The 14,916-nt window shown below is 50.9% G+C and overlaps 1 protein-coding gene across 6 annotated transcripts in view; it reads right to left on the bottom strand.

The window, feature by feature from the left end:
• The window catches only part of cep70 (centrosomal protein 70), a 51,870-nt gene extending 37,822 nt beyond the window's left edge, over window positions 1-14,048 (bottom strand). For all 6 annotated transcript variants that reach the window (XR_004412622.1, XR_004412623.1, XM_033024597.1 and 3 more), the window contains exon 1: window positions 13,914-14,048. The gene's annotated coding sequence lies outside the window, so the exon portion shown is untranslated. The remainder of the gene's footprint in view (window positions 1-13,913) is intronic.
• Window positions 14,049-14,916: the final 868 nt, after the last annotated feature.

Genomic DNA, 14,916 nt, shown 5'->3' with positions numbered 1-14,916 from the left:
GTACCAGCTAGCACCTGATCTTCTCCATAAAGATTTGGTCTATTGCTAGAAATTGTAATTTATTTACCTATCAGTTACGGACTTGCAGCATATAATACAATAATATTAAAGTTCTGATCTTGAGAATATCACATTTTTGAATTTTCAAGGCAGTCTCGGTGTTTATTACCATTTCCATCACCACGTCAATTTTGTAATTAGCTACAAGTCAAGTCAAGTCACGTTTATTCGTCACATACACATACGAGATGTGCAGTGAAATGAAAAGTGGCAATGCTTGCGGATTATGCAAAAAAACTACAAAACAGAATGGAACAGAATCACATATTCACATTACATTTATAGAAATAAAATAGAAAGGAAAAAACAGCAATTTTAAAAAGACACCACACAACAGTAAATTGGTACAGTAAAGTTAGCCCCTGGTGAGATAGGAGTTTACAGTCCTAATGGCCTCTGGGAAGAAACTCCTTCTCATCCTCTCCGTTTTCACAGCATGGCAACTGAGGCGTTTGCCTGACCGTAGCAGCTGGAACAGTCTGTTGCTGGGGTGGAAGGGATCTCCCATGATCTTGTTGGCTCTGGAGTTGCACCTTCTGATGTGTAATTCCTGCAGGGGGGGCGAGTGTAGTTTCCATAGTGCGTTCGGCCAAACGCACTACTCTCTGCAGAGCCTTCTTGTCCTGGGCAGAGCAGTTCCCAAACCAAATTGTGATGTTTCCGGACAAGATGCTTTCCACAGCCGCTGAGTCGAAACACTGGAGGATCTTTAGAGACACTCTGAACTTCCTCAATTGCCTGAGGTGGTAAAGGCGCTGCCTTGCCTTACTCACCAGTGCTGCAGCGTGTGATGTCCTTGTCAGATCCTCTGAGATGTGGACTCCCAGGTATTTAAAGCAGCTCACCCTATCCACAGTATCCCCATTTATCTTCAATGGTGTGTACGTCCTCGGATGTTGCGCCCTCCTAAAGTCCACGATCAGCTCCTTCGTTTTTTTGACATTCAAGAGGAGGCTGACACCAGAGTGCCAGATCAGCCACCTCCTCCCAGTAGGCCTTCTCATCGTTATCGGATTTCAGGCCCACCACCACAGTGTCATCAGCAAACTTGATTATAGAGTTGGAGCTGAACCTAGCCACACAGTCATGTGTGTACAGGGAGTACAGTAGGGGGCTGAGGACGCAACCCTGGGGGGATCCTGTGCACAGAGCGAGGAACTTCGATGTATTCCCTCCCATCTTGACTACCTGGGGCCTGGCGGTGAGAAAGTCCAGGACCCAGGCACACAGGGGGGTGTTGAGCCCCAATTCCAGCAGCTTCTCAGCAAGTCTGGTAGGGACTATCGTGTTGAAGGCTGAATTGAAGTCTATGAACAGCGGTGAAGGATGAAAGTGTTCACAGGATATTGTTAAGGGTTTGGACACGCTAGAGGCAGGAAACATGTTCCCGATGTTGGGGGAGTCCAGAACCAGGGGCCACAGTTTAAGAATAAGGAGTAAGCCATTTAGAACGGAGACGAGGAAACACTTTTTCTCACAGAGAGTGTGAGTCTGTGGAATTCTCTGCCTCAGAGGGCGGTGGAGGCAGGTTCTCTGGATGCTTTCAAGAGAGAGCTAGATAGGGCTCTTAAAAATAGTGGAGTCAGGGGATATGGAGAGAAGGCAGGAACGGGGTACTGATTGGAGATGATCAGCCATGATCACATTGAATGGCGGTGCTGGCTCGAAGGGCCGAATGGCCTACTCCTGCACCTATTGTCTATTGTCTATTGAAAGCTGTAGGCCCAGATGGCATCTCGGGGCGAGTACTTAAGTCTTGTACTACGCAGCTAGCTCCGGTGCTCACTACAATATTCGACCTCTCCCTGGCCAAGTCCGTGGTCCCTGCCTGCTTCAAAAGATCCATCATTGTACCTGTACCAAAAAATGAACAGCATCCTCACATAGCTCCCCTTCTGGCTGTCAAGGTCAGAGAGAGCGGTGTGCAGAACCTGGGAGACCGCATCGTCCGTGGATCTGTTCGGACGGTATGCGAATTGTAGCGGGTCCATGTTGCGTGGGAGGAAGGCGCAGATGTGTTTCTTGACCAGCCTCTCAAAACATTTCATGAGGGCCACCGGACGGTAGTCATTCAGACAAGCTGGGGAGGAATTTTTTGGTACCTCCCTTCAGCTTCGATAGCCAGCACGCTGGCGGTGTGTCGTTAGCCGGCAGACCTGGGGTGATGTTGCCCGTCTCGAAACGAGCGTAGGAGTTCAGGTCATCTGCTAGGGAGGTGCCGGAACTTCCGGTTGAGGGGTGGGGTGCTCCGGTAGTTGGTTACAGTCCGTAGCCTCTGCCACAGGCATCTAGTGTCCTGCTGCTCCATCTGTGACTCCATCTTGTCCCTGTACCTCCTTTTTGCGTCCTTCACAGTCGGTAGGACTCTATCTTGTAGACGCCCATATTTCCGGATGCCAGGCCCGAGTAGTAAGCAGCGGTGCGAGCATTCAAGGCAACACGACCTGTCCACCCAGGGTTTTTGATTCGGAAAGGTGCTAACCCTTACCGTGGGGACGATGCTTTCGGCTATTGTTGCGATGAAGTCCGTGACTGCTTCCGCGAACTCACTGACGTCATTGGAACTTGCTTGGAACATATTCCAGTCGTCATCTGTCAGTGCATCTTGCAGCATGACCTCTGACTGGTCGGGCCACTGCGTTACGTCCCTCATCACTGCCACTTCCCGAACTATTTACAATTAGGTAACTACCTAATTATAACTAACTAATTGTAACTAAGTTACAATTAGGTAACTAACTAATTATAGGCTTTAATTTCAGGTCATCCAAGTAAGATGTTTTATATTTGTTTCAGAATTCTTCAATCTATAATAACTAAAAATTTCATTCAGTTCTCTTAATTTTTAAGAAAGTTATGGGCTTTTGACTGTCCTCAATCACAGCTTTTGTGTTAAGTCAATGGAAAAGCAATAGGGAACAAGATGCTAATTTCCGAGTATGAAAATGGCCTTAGGCCATGGTATTGGCCATGGTATTGGGGGTAGAGTGCTGACATGGATAGAGAAGTGGTGGGCAGACAGGAAACAAAGAGTAGCGATTAACGGGTCCCTTTCAGAATGGCAGGCAGTGACCAGTGGGGTATCGCAAGGCTCGGTGGTGGGACCACAGCTATTAACAATATACATCAATGATTTGGATGATGGGAATCAAAGTAACATTAGCAAATTTGCAGATGACACAAAACTGGGTGGCAGTGTGAACTGTGAGGTGGACGCTATGAGAATGCAGGGTGACGGACAGGTTGGGGGAGTGGGCAAATGCATGGCAGGTGAAGTTTAATGCGGATAAATGTGAGGTTATCCACTTTGGTAGCAAAAACAGGAAGGCAGAATGGCGACAAGTTGGGAAAAGGGGAAGTACAACGGGATTCGGGGGTCCTTGTACATCAGTCTATGAAAGTAAGCACACAGGTACAGCAGGCAGTGAAGAAAGCGAATGGCATGTTGGCCTTTATAACAAGAGGAATCGAATATAGGAGCAAAGAGGTCCTTCTGCAGTTGTACAGACTGCCAGTGAGACCACACCTGGAGTATTATGTGCAGTTTTGGTCCCCTAATTTGAGGAAGGACATTCTTGCTATTGAGGAATTGTAAGTTATTGGTGTAAATCCTCCAAAATTATGGAAGAACTCGGGGATGAGGACCATGGACATTTTAAAAACAGACTTGCTGGCTGCAAAGGGAAAACCCCCAATCCACAAAGAGCCAGTTTAAAACCTGTCTGTGGGCCTGGTCATTACATGACTATGCGAATGGTGTGAACAGGAAAGGCCAGGACGGAGATAACAAGATTATCTTGGAAAGACAAAGGAAGGAACCGAGCCTCAGCAGACGGGGGTAATCAGCCCAGCAGCAAGACAATCACCATCGTAAATGGCCCATCCATCGGGACAATGGGAGCCCATCCAGGTGATGGGATAACAATCATGCTGAGGCATCATGACATCAGCAAACCCATTATCATCGGAAGCCTATTGTTCATGCCAGATCGAAACTGGGAATCATCGAAAGACCCTTTTGTCCAGAAGACCACCAGGGGTGTTTCAAGGGAAAAAACACGGATATAAAAGGGACAGACAAGCAAGGTTTTGTTCTATTTTCTGCTCTGTTGGACGCCTCCTGACCCTGTATCGATCCAGCTGTAAATACCCCAGACGATTTGGTGAAGTTCCCGAAATAGGATAGAGTTTGTGGGAAGAAGGTGAAAGGGGGTGCATCTGTAATTAAAATTGTGCAAAGTAAGTTTTTACGACGTGCCTGATAATTTTCTTTCCATAGTCTTAGTTTAAAGCATAGGTTTAGCCATGTATTATGTAGTGTTGGTGAGATTCGATTTCTCATTGTTTAATATAGCCTGTAAATTTTAGACTTGCTTTGAATCCGTCTTGGTTTCTGTTTTCTCTCATCAGCATGCTCTGGTCAAGATAACCTTTTATCATACCCCACCATAATTCCGAGGTCTAGAACCCAGGGGAACCCTTTTTTTGGTATTCTCTCTTGGGAACCGCTCGAGTGGAGTGGTGGCCGTTTGACCCACCGACAAGGGAGAGAATCACTCGGGCAGTTGGGCCCGAAGTGGAGTAAAGGGAACCAAAACCCCTACAGAATGGCGACCATGGCAGGATCTTGGTGGTTTGGGATATGTGATTTGCCAGAGGGGGTGAGAGAACGTAGCAAGATGGAGGAGAGAATCTCCTCTTATCTGTTTAAAAAGATCAATCTCACCAGACAATGGGTGGTAGCACTTTTGACAGCACAGCAGCCTGCAGCAGAATGGATGGAAAGCAAAGTTTATAATAAAGGGCAGAAAAAGGCAGTTTGGCTAGCGTGCCTATCACAGCAGGTAGCCAAAATGGAGAGACAGGTAGATAGTCTGGCAGAGCAACCGAGAAAAGCTAGGGCCAGCGCTTAGGAAAGTGCGAGAGAAGGGGAAGGGCTATATGAGGAACTCAGTGAAGCCAGGCAGTGTATCTTGCAGGCTAGGGAGTCCCACAGAAATGCCCAGGAATTCCTCCAATGCCAGGTGGTAGAGGCAAAGGAGAGGGAACGGAACGCCCAGGAACTCCTGGCTCAGAGTACACAGAGGTACAGGGAGCTGGAGGGAAAGTTCCAAGATATCCAAGCAGCATACAGGGTGGCCTGTAGCGAGCTAGGGGATTGTGATCACGGGCCTTGCCAGGCAAGGATAGCGCAGCTGGAGGAGACTCTGTCCAAGACCAGGGGACGGGTTCACCTGGTAGGACCAGGGGGGTCCCCCGGGGGCAGAGGGCTTCCCTCAGCAGTTGATTCCCCAGTGGCAAAGGAGAATAGACCGCCTCCTGAGGCGCCGGGAATAGGTCCGGGTCGGCAGGTGGGGTTCGGGTTTTCCGGGGAGGGACAGGCCCAAGGAGGGGCGGGAGAGCACCCTCAGTTAGCGGCGTCTGCGCCATGTGTAGCACACCACGAGGTGGTGGGGTTACTGATCATGGTGGGAGAGCCAGTGGTAAAGGGGCAACAGCCCTGGGTAGGGCAGATGTGCCCGTTACGGCAAAGGTAATATGGTCCCCAAGTAGGGCAGGCAGATAGGGAGCCCATGGAGAGTGATATCATCATTCCCCATGGGGCACACGTGCTGAGGGGGATGGTGGCTCACGTTCCCAGCTTAACCAGGGCGGGAGACCCGTCATTGCATTTTATGGAGGTGCAGCAAGCAGCCGACATAAACGATTGCGATGAGGTAGAACGGGTAAAACTACTACTGATGGCCCTGGATTCCTACCTATGCAAGGCGGTGACCTCCAGCGAAGGGGGAAGACCTGAAACATGGGTAGCGGCACAGACGGCGGTTCTGGAGGCCATGGGGTTGAATCAGGGTAGTCCTTTCGCCAGGGTGGGCGAGACGAAGCAGCAGGTAGCTGAGTCCCCGTACATGTTCGCAGAAAGACTGTGGGCAGTGTATGAGGGAGCGTGAGGGACGCCTATAGATAGGCGGAATTTAGATGAGAGAACAGCCCACTGGCTGAAGAATCTGGTAGCTAATTGCCTCCCGTGAGTTAGGGCAAAGGCTGAGCACTGGTTCGACCCAGCGGACCCAAACCTCAACGAGGCGGAGGTAATAAGGAAGCTCACCCTTGCGTATCGCAATGGGGAGAGAAGTGAGGAGAAGCCCTATCGGGCAAGGTGCACAATATAGTACCGGCTCCCACCAAAAGGAGGGAGTGGAAACAGGAAGGCAGCCGGACCTCTTCCGAGATGAGGCCGGTGTGCTACAGGTGTGGGAAGTCCGGGTACTACAAGAGGGAGTGCAGAAACCCAAGTAGGGCAGTGGGAGATAGGACCCCGGTAACAGCTGACCCAGACCCGGAAAAGGGAGCGGCAGTGCCAGGAACAATAGATGTAAAAGATCTATTGGCCTATTTGCATTCCAAGGCGAGAGGGTCCAGACAGGTAGCCATGGCAACAGGCCAGAGTGCGCCCGTATCCGCACCCCCGGCACCTTTATGACTGCCAGCGAAACAGCCCACATTCCTATGCCTGTTAGAGTATGGCCCATGTGGGAGACCCTGGGTCAAGATGGAGGTCCAGGATGTGGTCGGGAGTTACCTGCTGGACACAGATGCTTCCAGTACCATTGTCCACACGGACAATCCCCGTACATCCCCTCTATCTAGTGGGGTGCCCTATAGTCTTGTCGGTTTTACGGGAAACGAGAAGACGGGGTTTTTCTCTGTTCCCTTGTCCATTCGATTAGGAGCTCTCCAGGCGCAGTGGAAGTGCGTCCTGATGAGTTGGGAGTAGGAGGGAAAGGGGATACTAGGCGCCGAGGAACCACTGTTTGTGGTGCATAGCAGGAGAAGGGGCTGAGAGAGAGAGAAGGAGGTAATGATCATCGAGAGGGCACCAGAGAGAGGGGCTCTGTGTGTCGTGAAGCCCAGAGAGGGGTACGATGTAGAGGCCCTACCCCGACAGTATCGAGGCCATGTTAAGCGAAATTTGGCCGCATTCGCTACTCACAAGCATGACTGTGGAAGGGTCACAGGAACAGAGGTCAGGATAGACGGGGATCCCATGTCCCGACCGCAGAAACCGTATAGTTTTCCCCGAGAAGTGGAGGCTGACTTAGAAGTCGCCCTGAGTTCATTGGTTAAGAAAGGCGTTTTGAGGCCCATACCGCTCTGGCCCGTACCGCTCTGGCCCATGCCGCTCTGTCCCCCATCATCCTCCTGATCCACCATACCCCAACCCAGATGCTGCTGGACGGTCGGATTAAGGATAGGACCGTTAGCAGTGCGAGGAGCACTCGCTGGACCATTCTCCTTTCCCAAATGGCCTTACGGGTTGAGAGGCTATGCGAGCCCAAGCTCGCAGCCAATTTGGTGTACCCAGAGGAGCCACACCGTTGCTCGGTGGAAGGGGTATGGGAGGTGGACTTTGGGCTTAGAGCAGGGTTACATCCCACGGGTAGGGAAATATACGTGGACGGGTCCAGTATCGTGTCCGAGGGCATAAGGCTCACGGGCTGTGGGATCTGGGACCCCGAGGCGGAGATAGCCCTAGCCCTTAAACTCCCACATACGTTAAGCGCCCAGCAGGCCGAGCTAGCGGTGGTAATGTACGTGGTGACCCATCCCGAGCATTTCCCCACTCCATACACCATATGTTCGGACAGCATGTTCACATGCAATTCCTGCACGGAATATCTGGCTATCTGGTCCCGCCGAGGGTACACCTCATCGGACGGGAAGCCCCTGACCACTAAACCCCTATTAGAGAGGATTGTAGCAGCCGTAGGGAAGGGCGGGGATAGATATATCCATAAGGTGAAGGCCTATTCCAAAATGGAGCCACAGGGCGAGGGAAATCAGAGGGCGGATCGCTTGGCCAAAAAAGGAGCCAGGAGTGGGAAAGCATGGGACCCCTATGAGGAGGGACAGGTAGTTGCAGCCAGGGAGCAGCCTCGAGAAAAGGAGAATGCGGGAATGGTTTTGGCCCCGGATCTGACCACGGTCCAGATCCCATTTTAAAGGCTGCCTCAGCAGCCATTTGCAGACAGGAGAAGATAGAGGGACCTTATGGGGGTAAAGACATGTCAGTAAAGGAAGGAATGTTATTCAAGGGAGATAAGTGGGTAGTGCCTTCCCAGTACAGAAGGGAATTTTAAAAACTCGCCCATGAGGGTCCAAGGGCAGGTCACCCCGGGCCAGAGACCACATGGCAGCGAGTAGAGATGGCAGGATGGTGGCCAGGGCTCAGGGGAGACATTCGCGACTTTTGCGCTAGCTGTCTGGTTTGTGCAGCAAACAACCCAGACCCCCAGAAAAGGAAGGTTTCTATGGGACACATCAGGAGGGTGGAGGGGCCATGGCAGTCTTCAAATCGATTACATCGGACCCCTTCCAACCGCTCAAGGGGGTTACAAGTACTGCTTAGTCCTTGTGGATGTGTTCTCAAAATGGGTAGAGGCCTTCCCTTGCAGAGCAGCCACCGCTATGGGTACGGCAAAAACCTGGTTAGGGAGGTGTTCACCAGGTGCGGACTCCCACAGTTCGTGGAGTCAGATCAGGGGAGCCATTTCATGGGACAGGTCATGCAGTCCACCCTTAGAATACTGGGCATCAAGGCCAAGTGGCATGTGGCCTACCACCCCCAGTCCTCAGGTCTGGTAGAGCGGTTGAACCGGACAATAAAGGAAATAATAAGGAAGGAAACAGGGGACCCACCCAATGTGCCAGCCAGTTCAGGAGTACGGGGTACTCTCCCCATGAGCTTATGATGGGCCGGATCATGAGAACGCCCATGCACGTTATGGTCCCAGCCCTAACAGAGGGACAGCTCAGGGAAGTGAACCGGGACAAGTTCGCCAAGAGGCTATTTGAGCAACTTAGGCAGGTTCACTGGCAGGCAGCCAGAAACATGGGGGCCCAGCACCAAAGAAACAAGCTACTGCTGGAGCCTCGCAGGCAATGCGAGTGGGCAGTGGGGGACCAGGTAATGGTCAGGAGATATGCTAGGGTAGGGGTGTTTGAACCCTTGTATGCTGGCCCATACAACATAGTGGACAAGGCCAGTCCCATGGTGTATGCCATTCAGCTTCCCCGCAGAGTCAAATGGTTCCACATCAACCAGTGTAAATTGTTCGACCCCACAAGTGCAGGGAAAAGTAAGAAAGGGAACAGGGTCAAGAACAGACCCGGGTTGATGTGGAGACCGTAGGGGAGCCAGGCGAGCCCACAGGTAGTCAGCCTGAAGTAGCCTGCTGTGTCCCAGGGCGAGGACTGGAAGCAGCGGGGAAGGATGCTGACTCCAGCCCTCCGCAGGCAGGTACCGTAGACTGCCTAAGAGAGGCAGAACTAGCAGAAGCAGAGGAGATGGAGGTATCACCTCTGGTGTGGGAACCCCCAGTCAGACGGGTCACTAGTAACAGGGTCACTAAACCCCTAGTAAGGTTTACCCCTAGCATATCTCCTGACCATTACCATCCTTAATTAAACCTAGGGCTAGGGCCGGCCACAGGAGGGCCGGGAAGGAGAGTGGCCGAAAGAGGGCACTTCGGAGTGCGGCTGGAGGGAGCCCAGTCTCCGCAGGGAACGTAAGGGTATCTCGAAACCCCGTAGTGCAAAGGGAGGTGAGGGGCAGTCAGGCCCCTCGACAGGAGTTCTGGCCTGCAAGGGTGGGCCCACCAGAGGGGTGGCCCCAGCATGACGTGGACCAGTTATGAGCTGGCCACCCGGAGACGGGTGCCGTTGTATATAGCATTGGTTTGTGTGTGAGTAGATGTAGTTAGTGTTTGGTAATAAGATATAGGGTTTTGTACAGATATAGGGGAGTACAGGGACGGACAGTACGGGAACGTCGGCTGCATCGAAGGGATGGGCTGTGGAAAAGTAGACCACAACAGACAAAGACAAAACCCCGAATGCCATTATTAGGAGGTAGCCGCTACTGTTGGCCGGATGGCCACTCTTCCATTGTGGAGTGCAGGGAGGCAGATAGCTTTGTGGGGGCAAGGAGGTGTTTTGCTTGTTTTCCAGATGGGTAGCCCCGCCGTATGGATGATGGCAACGATGTGCCTCCGGATGTGCGTGGCGCGTCGCGGGGACACGGAGGAGTCCATCGTATTTGACTGAAGTGCGGTTACCCGCATGGTGCCTCCACGAGACGGAATTATTATATCAGGCCCTGTTAAAAGACATGTTCCAGAAATTCCACAACCTAGATTTCGGGGACATAGACATAGAAGAGATGTACCGCGGGGGAGGGGATTTCACTATGAGGTCCGGTAGGTAAAGACAAGGGGTGGTTAACGACGGGTTTACAGCATTTAACACAGGGACGTCCATTATTAATAGCATGGACAATGTAGAACTGGCCCTGCAGATCAATCAGTTGAAGAGTCAGTTACGAAAGGTTCTGGGGGAGGAAAATGCAGTGGTAGGATCGGGACTGAACGAAGAGGTGGCAATGACTCTACATCTAAAAGAGATCATAGCACAATTGGAGACACATGCAAAAACGATAAACGCTTTGATTAAAGAGGACCAGAATGCGTCCGATCAGGCTGCACAGAATGAGGTGTGTGGGCTGTATGGTGCTTGGTTGTTGGGGGAGGAGAGGAGCAACCTGGAAGACCTGAGGCAAGGTCGGGTTCCCTCCTAGATAAGCAACCAGCACGTAGCAGCGCTACACCCTTATAACAGCACTTTGTCCTTGTCAGCTTCGTGTGGCCTCCGAGGCCTACCCGGTACCGATGGATTGCGGGAAGACCAATCACACCATAATGGAAGTGGTCGTAAGAATCCCGGTGTTGGGAACCTCGGCATGACCAGCTCCTCTGTACCGAGTGGAGAACGTGGGAGTTGTTCGTGGGGGGGTGCATATTCGCTACGGGAAGGTCCCGCCCTATGTCATAGTGAGGGAGCAAGCTGTGACAGGCATTGACCTTTTGGGTTGTCAGAGCCAGGGAGCACAGGTAATCCTGTGTCCCCAGCACATGGGTGCCGAGGCTAGGCCTCAGTGTGGGTTCAGGACTAATGGGGCACAGCCTATAAACTGTACCATGGAGGCGATGGCAGCAGACCATGTCCCTTCACAGGTGGCGTATATAGGCAGTGGGACGTACTGTGTCACCACAAGTGCCCAGCGGTATCAGCACGGAACACAGCTGTGGTGCCCGATATCACACAGCAGCTTCTGTTTTAAACCCAGGGCAGAAGTCCATGTGACACAGCAGCGAATATTACCCATCCCGGAACCTTCTTCGGTTCAACTCTCGGTACGAGAAAATGTAACGGACTTATCTAACTATGTGGCCCATTTCAGGTATGATATTCCCCCAGTGAAAAATTAAGAGTTGCTGGTGGCGGTCGAGTTGTCGCACAAACACTTCTTCTCCTTGGAACAAAAGACACTGGAGATCGCCAGGGAGATCGAAGAGATCAAGTCTCCAAATTGGTGGGACCTGGAGTCCTGGATCATAATTCCAGTATGGGTCCGCATCGTGTCCCATGTTCTGATCATCTGCCAGATGATAATTGTGGTGTATTTGCTTTGTATTATTTGCAAATTTAAAAGGCGGAGGTTGGCCAAATTACAACAGCTGGTAAATCGAGCCGCCCGACGCAGCTGTAACGACACCTTGTCACTGTAAAATGTCTGTAATCTATTGCAATGGTTTTCGTACATATGTTGTGATCCCTGTATTTTCAGGGAATGGTCGTGATGGTATTGTATGGTTTGTGGGATTGATTTAAAGTAAAAGGTGTATAGTGTAAGTTAATGTGCTTCGAGGGTCTAGTTTAGCAATTAAGGGGTCTTTCGGGGTACATAATTTCACCATCTCGCCAGGAGTGTTTACAGCTCTGGAGGCTGGAGGAGTTGCCCACTAACTTTGTCAATCGATACGGTCCGTGCAAGCCTGGACGTATCGTAGGGGCATGTAAGTTGTTGGGGCAAATCCTCCAAAATTATGGAAGAACTCGGGGATGAGGACCATGGACATTTTTAAAACAGACTTGCTGGCTGCAAAGGAAAAAAACCCAATCCACAAAGGAAGAACCAGCTTAAAACCTGCCTGTTGGCCTGGGCATTACATGACTATGCGAATGGAGTGAACAGGAAAGGCCGGGACGGAGATAACGAGATTATCTTGGAAAGGAAGGAAGGAACCGAGCCTCAGCAGACGGGGGTAAACAGCCCAGCAGCAAGACAATCACCATCGTAAATGGCCCATCCATCGGGACAATGGGAGCCCATCCAGGTAATGGGATAATGATCATGCTGAGGCATCATGACATCAGCAAACCCATTATCATCGGAAGCCTATTGTTCATGCCAGATCGAAACTGGGAATCATCGAAAGACCCTTTCGTCCAGAGGACCACCTGGGGGGTTTCAAGGGAAAAACTTGGATATAAAAGGGACAGACAAGCAAGGTTTCGTTCTCTTTTCTGCTCTGTTGGACGCCTCCTGACTGTGTATCGATCCAGCTGTAAGTACCCCAGACGATTTGGTGAAGTTCCCGAAATAGGATAGAGGTTGAGGGAAGAAGGGGAAAGGGGGTGCATCTGTAATTAAAATTATGTAAAGTAAGCTTTTACGACATGCCCAATAACTTTCTTTCCATAGTCTTAGTTTAAAGCATAAGTTTAGCCACGTATTATGTAGTGTTGGTGAGATTCGATTTCTCATTGTTTAATAAAGCCTGTAAATTTTAGACTTGCTTTGAGTCCTTCTTGGTTTCTGTTTTCTCTCATCAGCACGTTCTGGTCAAGTCAACCTTTTATCATACCCCACCATAATTCCGAGGTCTAGAACCCAGGGGAACCCTTTTTTTTGTATTCTCTCTTGAGAACCGCTCGAGTGGACTGGTGGCCGTTTGACCCACCGACAAGGGAGAGAATCACTCGGGCAGTTGAGCCCGAAGTGGAGTAAAGGGAACCAAAACCCCTACAGGAGTGCAGCATAACTCCCAGGATGGTGGGACTGTCATATGCTGAGAGAATGGAGCATCTGGGCTTGTACACTCTGGAGTTTAGAAGGATGAGAGGGTTGGCATTGAAACATATAAGATTGTTAAGGGCTTGGACACGCTAGAGGTAGGAAACATGTTCCCGATGTTGGGGGAGTCCAAAACCAGGGGCAACAGTTTAAGAATAAGGAGTAAGCAATTTACAACGGAGACGAGGAAACACTTTTTCTCACAGAGAGTGGTGAGTCTGTGGAATTCTCTGCCTCAGAGGGCAGTGGAGGCAGGTTCTCTGGATCCTTTCAAGAGAGAGCTCTTATAAATAGTGGAGTCAGGGGATATGGGGAGAAGGCAGGAACGGGGTACTGATTGGTGATGATCAGCCATGATCACATTGAATGGTGGTGCTAGCTCGAAGGGCCGAATGGCACCTATAAGCACCTATTGTCTATAACATTTTTAATACTGAAGATATGAAAGTGAATTAGGTGTCAAATTAAACTTCTTTTTATGCTTTATCTCATGGGATCATTTGCAACCTTGATTTTTTAAATCTCAACATTTTGTAACATTGCTAAAATAAGTCTCCCACAAACACAGTCACACACATATATATTCTGGCTGCCGCTTCGTTGCGCTCTCCCTATATATACATACATATACACACACACACAAGGTGAGAATAAAGGAGCAGCAGAATTGTAAAACAGACGACAATTCGTCAACATCGAAGCTGAGCCGAGTGTCAGTGACAAAGAAGATACACACAATGCTGGAGTAACTCAACGGGCCAGACAGTATCTCTGGAAAGAAGGAACGGGCGGTGTTTCGGGTCGAGACCCTTCTTTCGACGAGTCAGTCACATAGATTCGGCCCCCATGCGTTCGTTCATATTGCGTGGCGCCTTACCGGGTGCGGCAACCCTCAATGGTCTCCCTCACTCCGCTGGTCACCGAACAAACCAGCGCCTGCTTGCCGCCGCTGCCCTGGCTCACATGGCCAGGAAACGATCACCAGCTGGCGGGCAGGGAAATGCAGCTTGCAATAACGTCAGCAAAAAAATAAACGTTAAAGTTCACGAAATACAAATGCGATGTTTATTATAATTTATGCTATAAGTGGACAATGTTCAAATAAGTTTTAATGCTCCCATTCGTATCACTTCACCCCTTCCTATCACTCCCTCCCCCCTCTTGTTTTGCTTCCGTTGCTAACGTCCATCCCGGGCACCAGCGCGTGCCCCGGCAACCTTGCCGACAACTGCCGCCGTTCCGCGATACAAACCAGCCAATCACATCGCCTCGCGGGGCGGGAGTAAGAGAGGGGGCGGGGACACAAATCAACCAATCACATCGCCCCGCGGGGAGGGGGTGTGAGGGGGCGGGACGAGGAGAGAGAGAGAGGGGGCGTGGATCCATACTAGCCAATCACATCGCCCCGCGGGGGGAGGGGGCAGGGCGCGAGAGAGAAGCAGGACCAAAGATCCTATAGCAGAGCTCTGCTATAAGATCTTTGAGCAGGACGGAGAGAGAGGGTGAAGAAGGGTTTCGGCCCGAAACGTTGCCTATTTCATTCGCTCCATAGATGCTGCTGCACCCGCTGAGTTTCTCCAGCATTTTTGTGTACCTTCGATTTTCCAGCATCTGCAGTTCCTTCTTAAACACGGGGAGAGAGAGGGGACGGGGATAACAACCAGCCAATCACATGGGGTGTTCAAAAGGGAACTGCAGATGCTGGAATATCGAAGGTACACAAAATTGCTGGGGGAACTCAGCGGGTGCAGCAGCATCTATGGAGCGAAGGGTTTCGGCCCGAAACGTCGCCTATTTCCTTCGCTCCATAGATGCTGCTGCACCCGCTGAGTTCCCCCAGCAATTTTGTGTACAATCACATGGGGTGGTTGGGGTGATGT

This window comes from Amblyraja radiata, chromosome 7 (assembly GCF_010909765.2).
Source record: "Amblyraja radiata isolate CabotCenter1 chromosome 7, sAmbRad1.1.pri, whole genome shotgun sequence".
Taxonomy (NCBI): domain Eukaryota; kingdom Metazoa; phylum Chordata; class Chondrichthyes; order Rajiformes; family Rajidae; genus Amblyraja; species Amblyraja radiata.
Note: the sequence above shows the minus strand (reverse complement) of the source record. Positions and strands in the feature narration are given on the sequence as shown.